This window comes from Sciurus vulgaris (genome assembly GCF_902686455.1).
Source record: "Sciurus vulgaris genome assembly, chromosome: 7".
NCBI classification, from domain to species: domain Eukaryota; kingdom Metazoa; phylum Chordata; class Mammalia; order Rodentia; family Sciuridae; genus Sciurus; species Sciurus vulgaris.
The window spans coordinates 126,939,829-126,951,175 of record NC_136467.1 but is presented as its reverse complement, the minus strand read 5'-3'; positions in this window follow the sequence as shown (position 1 = coordinate 126,951,175).

The following is an 11,347-nucleotide window of genomic DNA, read 5'->3' as shown; positions in this document are numbered from 1 at the left end:
TTCTACGTGTTAAATGCTTATATCCTGCTGGGCACTATAGAAAGGTGGTGGAATCTTTAGAGTTGGGACCTAGTGGGAGGTCTTGCAGTCATCTAGGCATGCCCTCGAAGAAGACATTAGGATCCTGACCCCTTTTTCCTTTTTTTACCTTCATGGCTATGTGGTAAGCAACTTTACTTCATCGGATACTTACCATAATGTGCTGCCACAGGCACAAAGCCATAGACCAACACATCATTGCTTGAAACTTCCAAACTGTGAGCCAAAATAAACCTTACCTCTTATTAATTTGATTTCCTTAGGCCTTTCATTACAGTACCAGAAAGCTAACTAAGCCAAGTTCCTTTCAAGACATACATTAAATTGAATCAAGATAGAATGGGGAAATGAATAGTCCTTCAAGAATTAGGGAAATTAAATTCATAATTTGAAAACATTCCACAATGAAAATCATAGGCTGTGAGTGTCAGATGGCTTTGCAGATAAATTCTATAAACTGTTTAAGAATTAATACCGATTCTACATAAATTCTACAAGAAAGCACAGGAAAGATAATAATAATTCCAAATAATTTTATGAGGCTAAACAAACAGAAAAAATAACTCTCCTTAGATTTGATGGAGAAGTGAGAACACAGAAGAAACTGCTGTCCCCAGAGTTGGATAAAACAGACAGGTGGACAGAGAGAATCACAAATTAACCAGCACAGAACTATGAAGGAAACAGTGCTGGGTGGAAAAACATGAACTGTCACTAACACACTGCAGGAGACGAAATATATACAAATAGAAGATGTAAAAATTTTCAAGGGACATTATTATCTCATGTATCTCATATGTGATTGCAGGACCGATGTGATCCTACAATATGTTTAATCAGAAAAATGAGGGATTACATTCCATTTATGTATGAGCTATCAAAACATATAAATGCATTCTACTGTCATGTACAACTAATTAGAACAAATTAAAAATCATTTAAAAATTTTCTCAAGGGAATGCAATCATAACAGGGGTTGGTGTGAGGGAGCTCAGTTTTGCTAGTTTCACTTCCAGGTTCTCATGGTAATGATAGGGAAAAAAATCACCAGCTTCCTCGGCAGAAGGGGGAGAGTGACCATTTTGAAATATGCTAGAGCATTCTGTTCTTAATAAGGTCTGCCCTCAAGAAAAAAATTATCAGAGCAAAGTCAATATGAGGAAAAGAACTGAACTCCAATCTGTTATAGCCTTCCACATAGGACAAGGGAATACTCTACTTTAGCCCTTTTTAGCAACTTTCTGCCACCTAATGGGATAGATTGAAGAAAAAAAAATAAAAGCTATGACTTTCACAAGGACTTTTCACTTTTTAAAGTTTTTTCTACCTACCCCTTTAGGTGGAGGCAATATTTGAAGATATAATAACTGAGAATGACCCCCAAATTAATGTCAGACACCAAACCACTAAACCAGAGAGCTCATAGAACACCAAGAAGGATAAATACAGGGAAAAATCTATTGCTAGGTAAATTATACTCAAACTCTGGAAAATCAAAGATAAGGAAACATATTGAAAGAAGCTAGTATATATAGAGAAGCAAATATGAACTTATGTATGACTTCTTGTCAGAAAACATGCAGGCAAGAAGATAGTGAAATATTTATGCATTGAACGAAATATACCACCTAGACTTCTGTACTCTGTGAAGCTGTCCCTCAATATTCAAGGAAAAACAGACTTCACAGATAAATAAAAATTGAGGGAATTATTGCCAGTAGATCTCCTACAAGAAATGTTTCTTTAAAAGTTCTTTAGAGAATAGGGAATTTGTATAGATCAGACAATCAGATTACATGAAGAAAGGAAGACCATTAGAAGAGTAAGTAAAAGTAAGAATTATTTCAGTGGGGTTTCTGCGGAGAGCCTTACATATGCTAAGCTCGTGCTCTCCCACTGAGCTGCACCCTACAAGATCTAGTGAAAATCAGTCCTTTCAGTGCTGCAGTTGTAGCTCACTGGTAGAGCAATTCCCTAGCACATGTGAGGCACTGGGTTAAATCCTCAGCACCACAGAAAAATAAATAAATAAATAAATAAGAACTAAAGATATAAAAAAAACACCAGCCCGTTCAAAATACAATTTGCCACAGTAATGATGACTGAAAAGCACCACCTGTCAGAACTTCACAAGAAGAAGTAAGCAATCTGAATAGAACGGTATTTTTAAAAATGTATCAATAATTAATCAAAGACAGAAAGCACCAGGCCCAGTTGAATTCACTTAGAAACTTTGCAAACATTTAGGTTCTCCTTACCATTTATAGTAAAATGTGGTGGTCTTATTTTTAAGCAAAATGGAACCAGAATCAGAGTTAGAAAATTCTCAGCCTATTCATATTGAGAGAAAAGAGAAAGTTTTTACTGAAGAGAATATTTAGGAATGTGACTGAACAATCATTTGTTAAGAAGATTAGTATGTGTGTGAAATAAATTCAACCAGACATCTCAGCAGAGCCAAGGAGTAGCAGCAAGGCTGATTGCATTTTACATTAAAAGGATGGTGTCCCTGCCCGAGTTTAACAGGTCAGGATTCCACCACTCAGAGCCTGTGGGTAGCCAGTAGGGATATGCAATAGAATGTGGGCACCAGGGCTTCCATGCAGGGACCTAAGAGCCAGGGCCTTTGGCGAGGTCACTATTCCAGTGGGTGTGGAGGACACAGTGTCAAACCAAAGAGAATTACTTTGATTTTTGAGATCTCGTTTGTCTTGCTAAGTTTGGGATATCCTATGCTTAATACTCTGTTGTTCTTTGAAAATATATAACCTGTCTGTTTCACAGGGGTACAGCAAGAGAATTTTGCCTCAAGGTGAATTGTACTTTGAGTCTCTCCCATATCTGCTCCAGATAACATTTAGGTTAGAATTTGGACTTTACATTTTTGAAGTGATGCTGAAAAGAGTTAAGATGATTTCCTAATCATTGGGGTGGAAGGAATGCTTTTGCATGAGGCAAGGACATCAATTTTAGGAGTCAAGGACAGAATGCTTTGACAGAAATGGACTCCTTCACCCCAAATTGATATGCTAACACCCTAAACTCCAATGTGACTATATTTGGAAATAATATCTCAGGAAGTAATTAAGGATAAATGAGATTATAAGGACAGAGCCCCAATCCAAGAGGGCTGCTGGGCTTATTTTTAAGAAGAATAGATCTCTTCTTTCTCTCTACTCACGTACCTAGGAAAGGCAAAGTGTCATAGTCAGTTATCTGTTGCTGAGACAAAATATCTGAAAAATTAAACAACTTAAAAGGAGGAAGAGTTTATTCTGGCTCATAGTTCTAGAGGTTTCACCTCATGGTCACTTTTTTCCATCCTTGTGGGCCTGTGGTAAGGCATGTGAGGGCATGTAGTAGAAAAAGCTGCTCACTTTTTTGGAGGCAGGTTGCAAAGAGAGAGAAAGTAGCAGGAACAAAATATATGTTTTCAAGGGCATGTTTCCTATGACCTATTTCCTTTGACTCGGCCCTGTTGCCTAAAGATTCCACCCTTCCCCCAATAACCAATTAACTTTTGAATCCAGGAGTGAATTAACACACTCAGAGCTGAGAGACCTCAGAATTCACTCACCACCCAAAGGGCCCATCTCTGAACCCTTTTGTGCTGGAGACAAAACTTCCCCACATGAGACATGTTTGGGACAATTAAGATCCAAACTATAAAATCATGTGAGGATATAGGGAGAAGCAGTAATCTACAAGCCAGTAAAAGCCCTCTTCAGAAATTCAATCAGCCAGAATTTTGATCTTAGATATTTCAATTTATGGAACTGTGAGAAAACAAATTTCTCTTGTTTAAGCCACTTAATCTGTGTTGTTACATTTTTTTTTTTTTCAGCCCAAGCAAACCAAGACAGATTTTGGTACCAGGAATGGAGTTGTTTCATATTTGGTAACAAATATGAAAAATGTAGAAGAGGCTTTGGAACTATGTAATGGGTCAAGACTGGAAGACTTCTGAGGTGCGTGCTAGAAAAGCCTACTTTTCCTTGGTGTGGATGTTTAAAGCAATACTGATGACAACCTAGGGAATAAAAGAACAAGTATAGGTACAGTCTTTATGATTCTAGAGAACATGCATGTCATTATGACTGAATGTTGGTGGAAATATGGCTTTTCAAGGCCATTCTGAAAAGCTCTCAGTGGAAATGAGAACTCTGTTAATGGAAGGTAGAAGAGAGGTGATCTATATGTGATGTGTATCCAGGAAAAGAGGCTTTACCTGGAACTAAATTACCTGGAAGCTGAATCTGGAAATAAGAGGTCCCAGAACTGTAAGAAAATAAATTTTGTTGTTTAAGCCACCCAGTCAAAGGTATTTTATTATGGCAGCCCATGCTGAATAAGATGCACATTATTCACAAACTGATGGTTCACTGTCTGTTGTGAATAGGTTACACAAAATAACAATATGAGAGAAGTGTCATTAGGTAGTTCAGAACAGTGTGAAGTGAGAATGACTTCGAAAGGATTTTCAAAGGAAAAGGAAATAAGACAAAGCATGAGTGGAATATATATATGAAAAATAAATACGTAACTGTTCTGTAGCGGCTCAGACCCACGAAACAGATTTGGAACCATGGCAAGTGGAACATATGAGGCATGGTTGGATAATAGACATTCTTTATTCAGAGGCAACAGCAACCTCTAGCCAGCCCCAAGCTCCAGCTTTGGCCCCCAATCAGATCCATGTAGCCCCCTGAGCCAATTACATAGGCCTGTTACTCATATGCAGGCCAGACAAAGAAGAAACATTGTCAAAAAGTTACATAAGTGGGCGTATGCCCACAAGCAAATGTTTATGACCTTGACTACACATGCTGAATCATGGTGCTATGACCTTGGCTGCATACTAAAACATAGCTGGCCAGAAGCCTCAGCAAGGGAACCTAGCTGTAGCCATATTTGTTCTTCCCTGAAATAACCTCATTAATCAATAGAGCAATGCAAGTTTACATAAGAGTGACAGATTTTTTGCTGATGCACTGGATCAAAGATGAAAACATCAGCAGACTTCAATGTTGGAGATCAAGTGGGGAAATAGTCACTCACACATACAATTGTTGACATTGTAAATTGGTTCAATTTATCCCGAGAGCAAACTGGGATTGACTTATAATTATGTATAGTGATATGCAAATAATATAATGAATCCTTGGTATCATATTTCTTTTTCTAGGAAATATCCTCTGAAAAGCTCTCATGAATCTGCACATACACTATGTACACATTAGAAGTCGTAGGTAACCTAAATGGCCCCATATCTTTTAAGGAAATGAAACTTGTGGTTAAAACCTTCCCACTCCAGATCTGTTGGTGATTGGATAAACCCAATGAGGTAAATCCATACTGTGGAAAAAGGAATGAAATACTGATATGTGATTCAACCTGTGTTAAGCTCAAAACATTATAGTAGGGCTAGATGTGGCTCAGTGGCAGAGTGCTCCCCTAGCATTGTGCAAGTCCCTGGATTCAATCCCCAGCACTGTGCATATGCATGTGGGCGCGCGCGCACGCACACACACACACACACACACACACACACACACACATTATGCTAAGTGAAAGAAGTCAAACAGACCAAATGCTATGTCCTTCCATTTATATGAAATATCCAGGAAAACAAATATACCAAATTCAAAACCAGATTAGTGTTTGCCTAGCCCTAGGAATGGGGACAGTGCAAAGGACTGTATGGAATTTCTTAAACTAATGGAACTATTCTCTATTGGTATTGTAATGTTGGTTGCATAAATCTGTAATTTATTTAAAATTTAAATTGTTAAATTAAGAAAGTAGGGAACTTTGCACTAACATTACTCTTGAATTCTTGATAAAGGATCAGCAAATCAAATCCAAAATACTATGATGAATATTTAAAAAGTCAATTCTAATTTACTGTATTACTGGAATAAGGGAGAATAACCAGAGGATCATCTCCTCAATAAAAGGCAGAATAAAAATTCAAAACCTATTCTTGAACAAATCTTTTAGCAAACCAAGAGTAAAAGGCAATTTCTTCAATTTGGCAAATGGCATCACTGAAAAATCTACAGCAAACAATGTACTTCATAATGAAAGAGCTTTTACTTAAGATACTGTATTTAGTTAAATTTGCATTGCTGTGACAAAATACCTGAGATCATACAACTTAAATGAGGAAGGTTTATTTTGGATCGCTCTTTCAGGTGTCAGTCTATAGTTACTTGGCCCTATTGCTTTTGGCCTGAGGGGACTTAGTACATCAGTAGGAGCATGTGGCAGAGAAGGTCCCTTCACCTCATGATGCTGGGAAACAAAGAGAAAGAGGAGGGGGTCTGAGGTCTCAGTTTCTTCTCCAAGGACACACCCCTCATAAACTAAATTCCTTGCAGTGGGTCCCACCTACTAAAGGTCCCATCACCTCCTGTTGGACTGGAGTACAAGACTTTAGCACATTGGGCCTTTGGGAGACATTCAGGATCCAGACCGTAACTCCTAGGCAAGTATGTTGACTCTCAGCTCTTCTGTTACACGTTGTAACTCAACATCTTAGCCAGGTTCTTGAGGCAAGAAATAAAAATAAAAGGATGTCATGAGGGGCTTACACTTAGGTACACATTCAGGATCCTGGCAGGTGGAAGAAGATGTAAGATGCAGTTGGGATAGTAAACATGCTTTACTCAGAGGTGGCAAGAGCCTCTAGATAGCTCTCAGCTTCAGCTTCAGCTTCAGCCCCTAGCCAGTTCCCTTTACCCAAACCCTGCCAGTTCCATTAATCCCCCTGAGTCTTCTGCATGGGCCTTTTTTATTTGCAGGCCAGACAAGAAGGCACACTGACAACAGGTTTCATCAGTGGGCACATGCTCACAAGGACGTGTTTCTGACCTTGAGCACCTAGGCTGAATCAGTGTTTATGACCTTGACTACACACTGAAAACATAGCCCACCAGAAGTCTCAGTAAGGGAGCCTAACTACAGCCATTTGGGGCCTGCCCCACAATGCGATGCAAATTGAAAAGATTATATTTCCATTTATAGATTATCAAGTATCTTAATTTTCAGGTACCATGATGGTATACATAGAAAATCCTAAGGCAAAGAAAATTCCTAGAACTAATAGATGAATTTAGAATACCTCAAAATACAAAGTCAATTGCATTTCCATGAACCAGCAATATAATACTTGGGAAAAAACAATACATAAATTCCATGTATAATAGCATTGAAATGAATTATTTAGATCCCCATTCTTAAAATCTAGGTAACTGCTTTAGTCAGCATTTTTCTGCTGACTAACGGATCTGACAAGAAAAAATGTTCCTTTGGGGCTCTTGGCTTCAGAGGTCTCAGGCACAGAGGGCTGACCTCATGGGACATCATGGCAGAAGAGTGTGGCATAGGAAATCAGCTCAGGACATCACATGAGGAAGCAGAGAGAGAGAGAGAGAGAGAGAGAGAGAGAGAGTTCTGCCCCACGAGGACAAAATATAAAGCCCACAGGCAGGCCCTCGGGGACCCTCCTCCTCCAGCCACACCCTACCAGCCTATAGTTATCACACCTTCAATCCCATCAGGTGATTAATTCATTCATTAGATTAAGACTCTCATAACCCAATCATTTTACTTGTAAACCTTCTTGAATTGTCTGACACATGAACTTTGGGGAGACAACTAATATTTTAAAGTATAACAGGAACATTTTATACTAAAATATATAAACTGTCATCAAGAGAAAGAAAAGAAAAACTAAGTAGAAATACTATACTCAAGGACTGAAATAGTTGATATCAACAATGTATCAGTTCTCCCAAAATTGATATGTCAATTTAATGCAATTCCTTCTGAAATCAAACAGGCAATTCTTGACACTGACAAGCTGATTTCTATAATTAGTATGGAAATGAAAATATGTTGAATCTTTAAATTTTTTTAACTTGAAAGATGCATACTATCAGATTTTAACATTAACTATTGCATTCAAATAGTAAAAACAGTGAGGCCCCAGCACAGGATCGTCTACATGGCTAGGATAGAATAAAGATGCACAACTAGAACTGCACATCCAAGCTGATGGAAAGGAACTCAAGGTGTCAAATGGGAGAGGATCATCTTTTCAACAAATGGAGGTGAACAAAGAGACACAGAGAAGAACAAACACCATGTACAAAAGCACTTGGAAATGAATCACAGACCTGAACAGGAAAGATAAAATTGTTAAGCTTCTAAAATAGTGCCAGCCAATAAAAGTATAATTTGAATAACAAAATGTGAGCCATAGATGCAATCTTAAGTTTCCTGGCTCATGTTTTAAAAATAAAAAGCAATGGATGAAATTAGTACCTAATGAAACTTAGTACCTTCAAAATACAATATCTGCATGAAACCAATAAAAAGAGTGTTGACAAGATGTTGTATGTTGTTTTCATTGTTACCCTTTCTCATTATTTCTGTTTGGAGAATCTGAGGCCAGAAAGACCTCTATTTCAGGTCCTGCCAGGTGGTGACTTCCCTCCAGCTTCAAGGACTCTGGCATTTGCTGAACATGGCAGATTCACTTACACCTCAAACCCTGGAGACACAAGAAGAGCACAAAGGTGGACATGGAGTGGGACCCCACCTCAGCTTGCTCCCTCCGCTCCCAACCTTCCTCCAAATATCAGTACTTCAGTCTCCACAAACATCAAGACTTCAGGAAGCCTTCATGAGGCACAAAGGAGAAGCCATCCTGCAACTATTAATCTTCAGCCCAGAATCACAGATGGGAAGTCCTTCCTGAAGTCTGCCCACTCCATTCCTGCTGTAATCTCTTGTTCCCTAGTACAGTCCAGAATGTTTGGGCAGTGACCAAATGTCACCTCTTGGTAAATTCCACTCTAAGGATAATAATCAAAATAATTAAAAAATATATCCCTTATCTTTACTTGGTTCCTTTTGTCTAAATCACTCTACTTTCTGACATTCCTATCCCTTACTGCAGTCACCTCATTATTTATTAAGTCCCCCATCTGAACGTAAGGTCCCTGAGGACAATGGATTTTGCCTGGCTTTGGTTTGATGTATTCCAAGTGCCACACATGTAACAGAAAAACACTTGTTAAGGAATCAATAAATCCAAGGACCAGATCTCCTTAAAATTCACTCCAGGACAGGAAACGCAGGTGGTTTTCTTGTATGTGACTGGGGATCCTCTTTGTGCATGTGTGTATGGCAGGGGCTACTTATGGCTTTATTCCCACCTGGAAGCCCTCATTCAGCAAGACCGACAGCATCCTCCACACTCCAAACAGCACCAAACTCTTGACTAGGAAAGAATTCTGTCCTCTAACTGAGTTCACAACCTCCTGGAGTAATGAGGGGGGACCTGCAGGGTGCTCCCAGTAGCCTAAGCTCCTGAATTCACTGCTGAATTGTAGCCCAGTATCAACCAGGTCTTCAGCTACTGCCACATCTATTCTTTTTTTTTTCTTTTATTCATTGTACACAAATGGAGTACAACTATCATTTCTCTGGTTGTATAGGAAGCAGAGTCATACTATTTGTGTATTCATACATGTACACACGGTAATGCCGTTTGTCTCATTCTATTATCTTTCCTTCCCCTGCCCCCTCCCTGCCCTTCATTTTCGTCTACACAATCCATCCTTCTTCCATTCTTCCCTAACCTCCCCCCTCCCCTGTTGCGTATCATCAACCACTTATCAGAGAAATCATTGGCCTTTGGTTTTTGTGCATCCATTCTTGATCCTCTAAGAACTTTGTCTCCCTGGCTGCTGGCTGTGTAGCTCACTGGACCCTGTCAGGAACTGGTCTCACAGATCTTTCCTTCTGGAGTTATTTTTTAAATGACATCCTTTGTTTCCCCTGCGTATTCTCTGGGTTAGTACACTTGATGTTATTGCTGTTGTTGTTTTTCTATGAATTACTCATTTATTTATTAAGTTGTTTTGTTTTAGTTACCAGGGATTAAACCAGGGTTATTTAACCATTGAGCCATATCCCCAGCCCATTTATTTTATTTTATTTTTTTTTAATTTTGAACCAAGTTCTCACTAAGTTGCTTAGGGTCTCCATAAATTGCTGAAGTTGACTTTGAACCTGCTATCTTCTTAGGACTGCCTCCCAGAGTTGCTGGAATTACAGTCGTGTACCACAACACCCGCTGTTCATTAGAATTAAAAAACAATTTATAGAAAACCACGTGACCCTGCTCCCTTGTTGCTTTGCATTCCATTGCTGATGACTAATTACCACCGACCACTAGGTTTGGAAAAATTTGGCCTAGTAAAGGCGTCCCTTGATCCTGGGAGCAGCAGCAAGAACAAGTCTCAGGGATTTGGTGGCACATGGTCCATCCAGGAAATTGAGGGTATGCGTTGTGTTTGTAGGGTTCATCCGTGACCTGGCTACTTGCCTTTAAGCATGGAGACCTGGATACTCCCTGGGACGAGTCCACTCTCGATCGGCTGGGAGAAAACATATTTCATCTTGTTTTTTCAGTAAGAGTTGGAAATCCCGAATCTGACATGGGATGAAAGCGCCAACTTGTGCGCAGAGTCCTGTACATTTCTTGCAAGCCTAGGGAGACTCCCAAGTGAGCACAGGAAATAGTTCAGGTCTTCTGTGCTCAGCCACGTGGCCACACGAGGGCGCCCGCCCTCTGAGGCTGCCAGGGAAACTCTGGAGAGAACCAGGCTGTGGAAGGACTAGGGCAGAGATGGCTGATATAGAGAGAGTGCACCCATTGGGGCTGATCTAGAGAGAGTGCAACATCAGTTGCTTCTGAGTTGTCTTTAAGGGCACAGGAGTTAGAGGACGCTCCTACAGGGAATCCTGACGAATTTCAAATCTCTCCAAAAGTCCTTTCTCCAGTTTCTGGATAGTAACCTGGAAAACCAAAAGAAGAGTGTCTGTTTATCTATCTATCTATCTATCTATCTATCTATCTATCTATCTATCTATCTATCTATCTATCTGTCTATCTATCTATTTTGACACGAATGGGCACTGAATTTTGTTGAAGGATTTTTCTTCACATACTGAGATGATTATGTGATGTTTGTTTTTAATTTTACTTACGTGAGATATAGATTTTCATATACTGAGCCAAACTTGAATCTCTGGATGGAACCCACTTGGTGGATAATCTTCTTAATCTGTGTTTTTTATTTCATATCTTTAATAATGCAGTTGTCTATCTTCTGATGTAGACATTAAACCAAAAAAATTACAAAATAATTTTTAAAACTATTAGTTATATCATTACAAAAACCTTCAAGTGTATTAATTTTTCATTGTAGGCACAGAGGAAGGAAAAATGGAT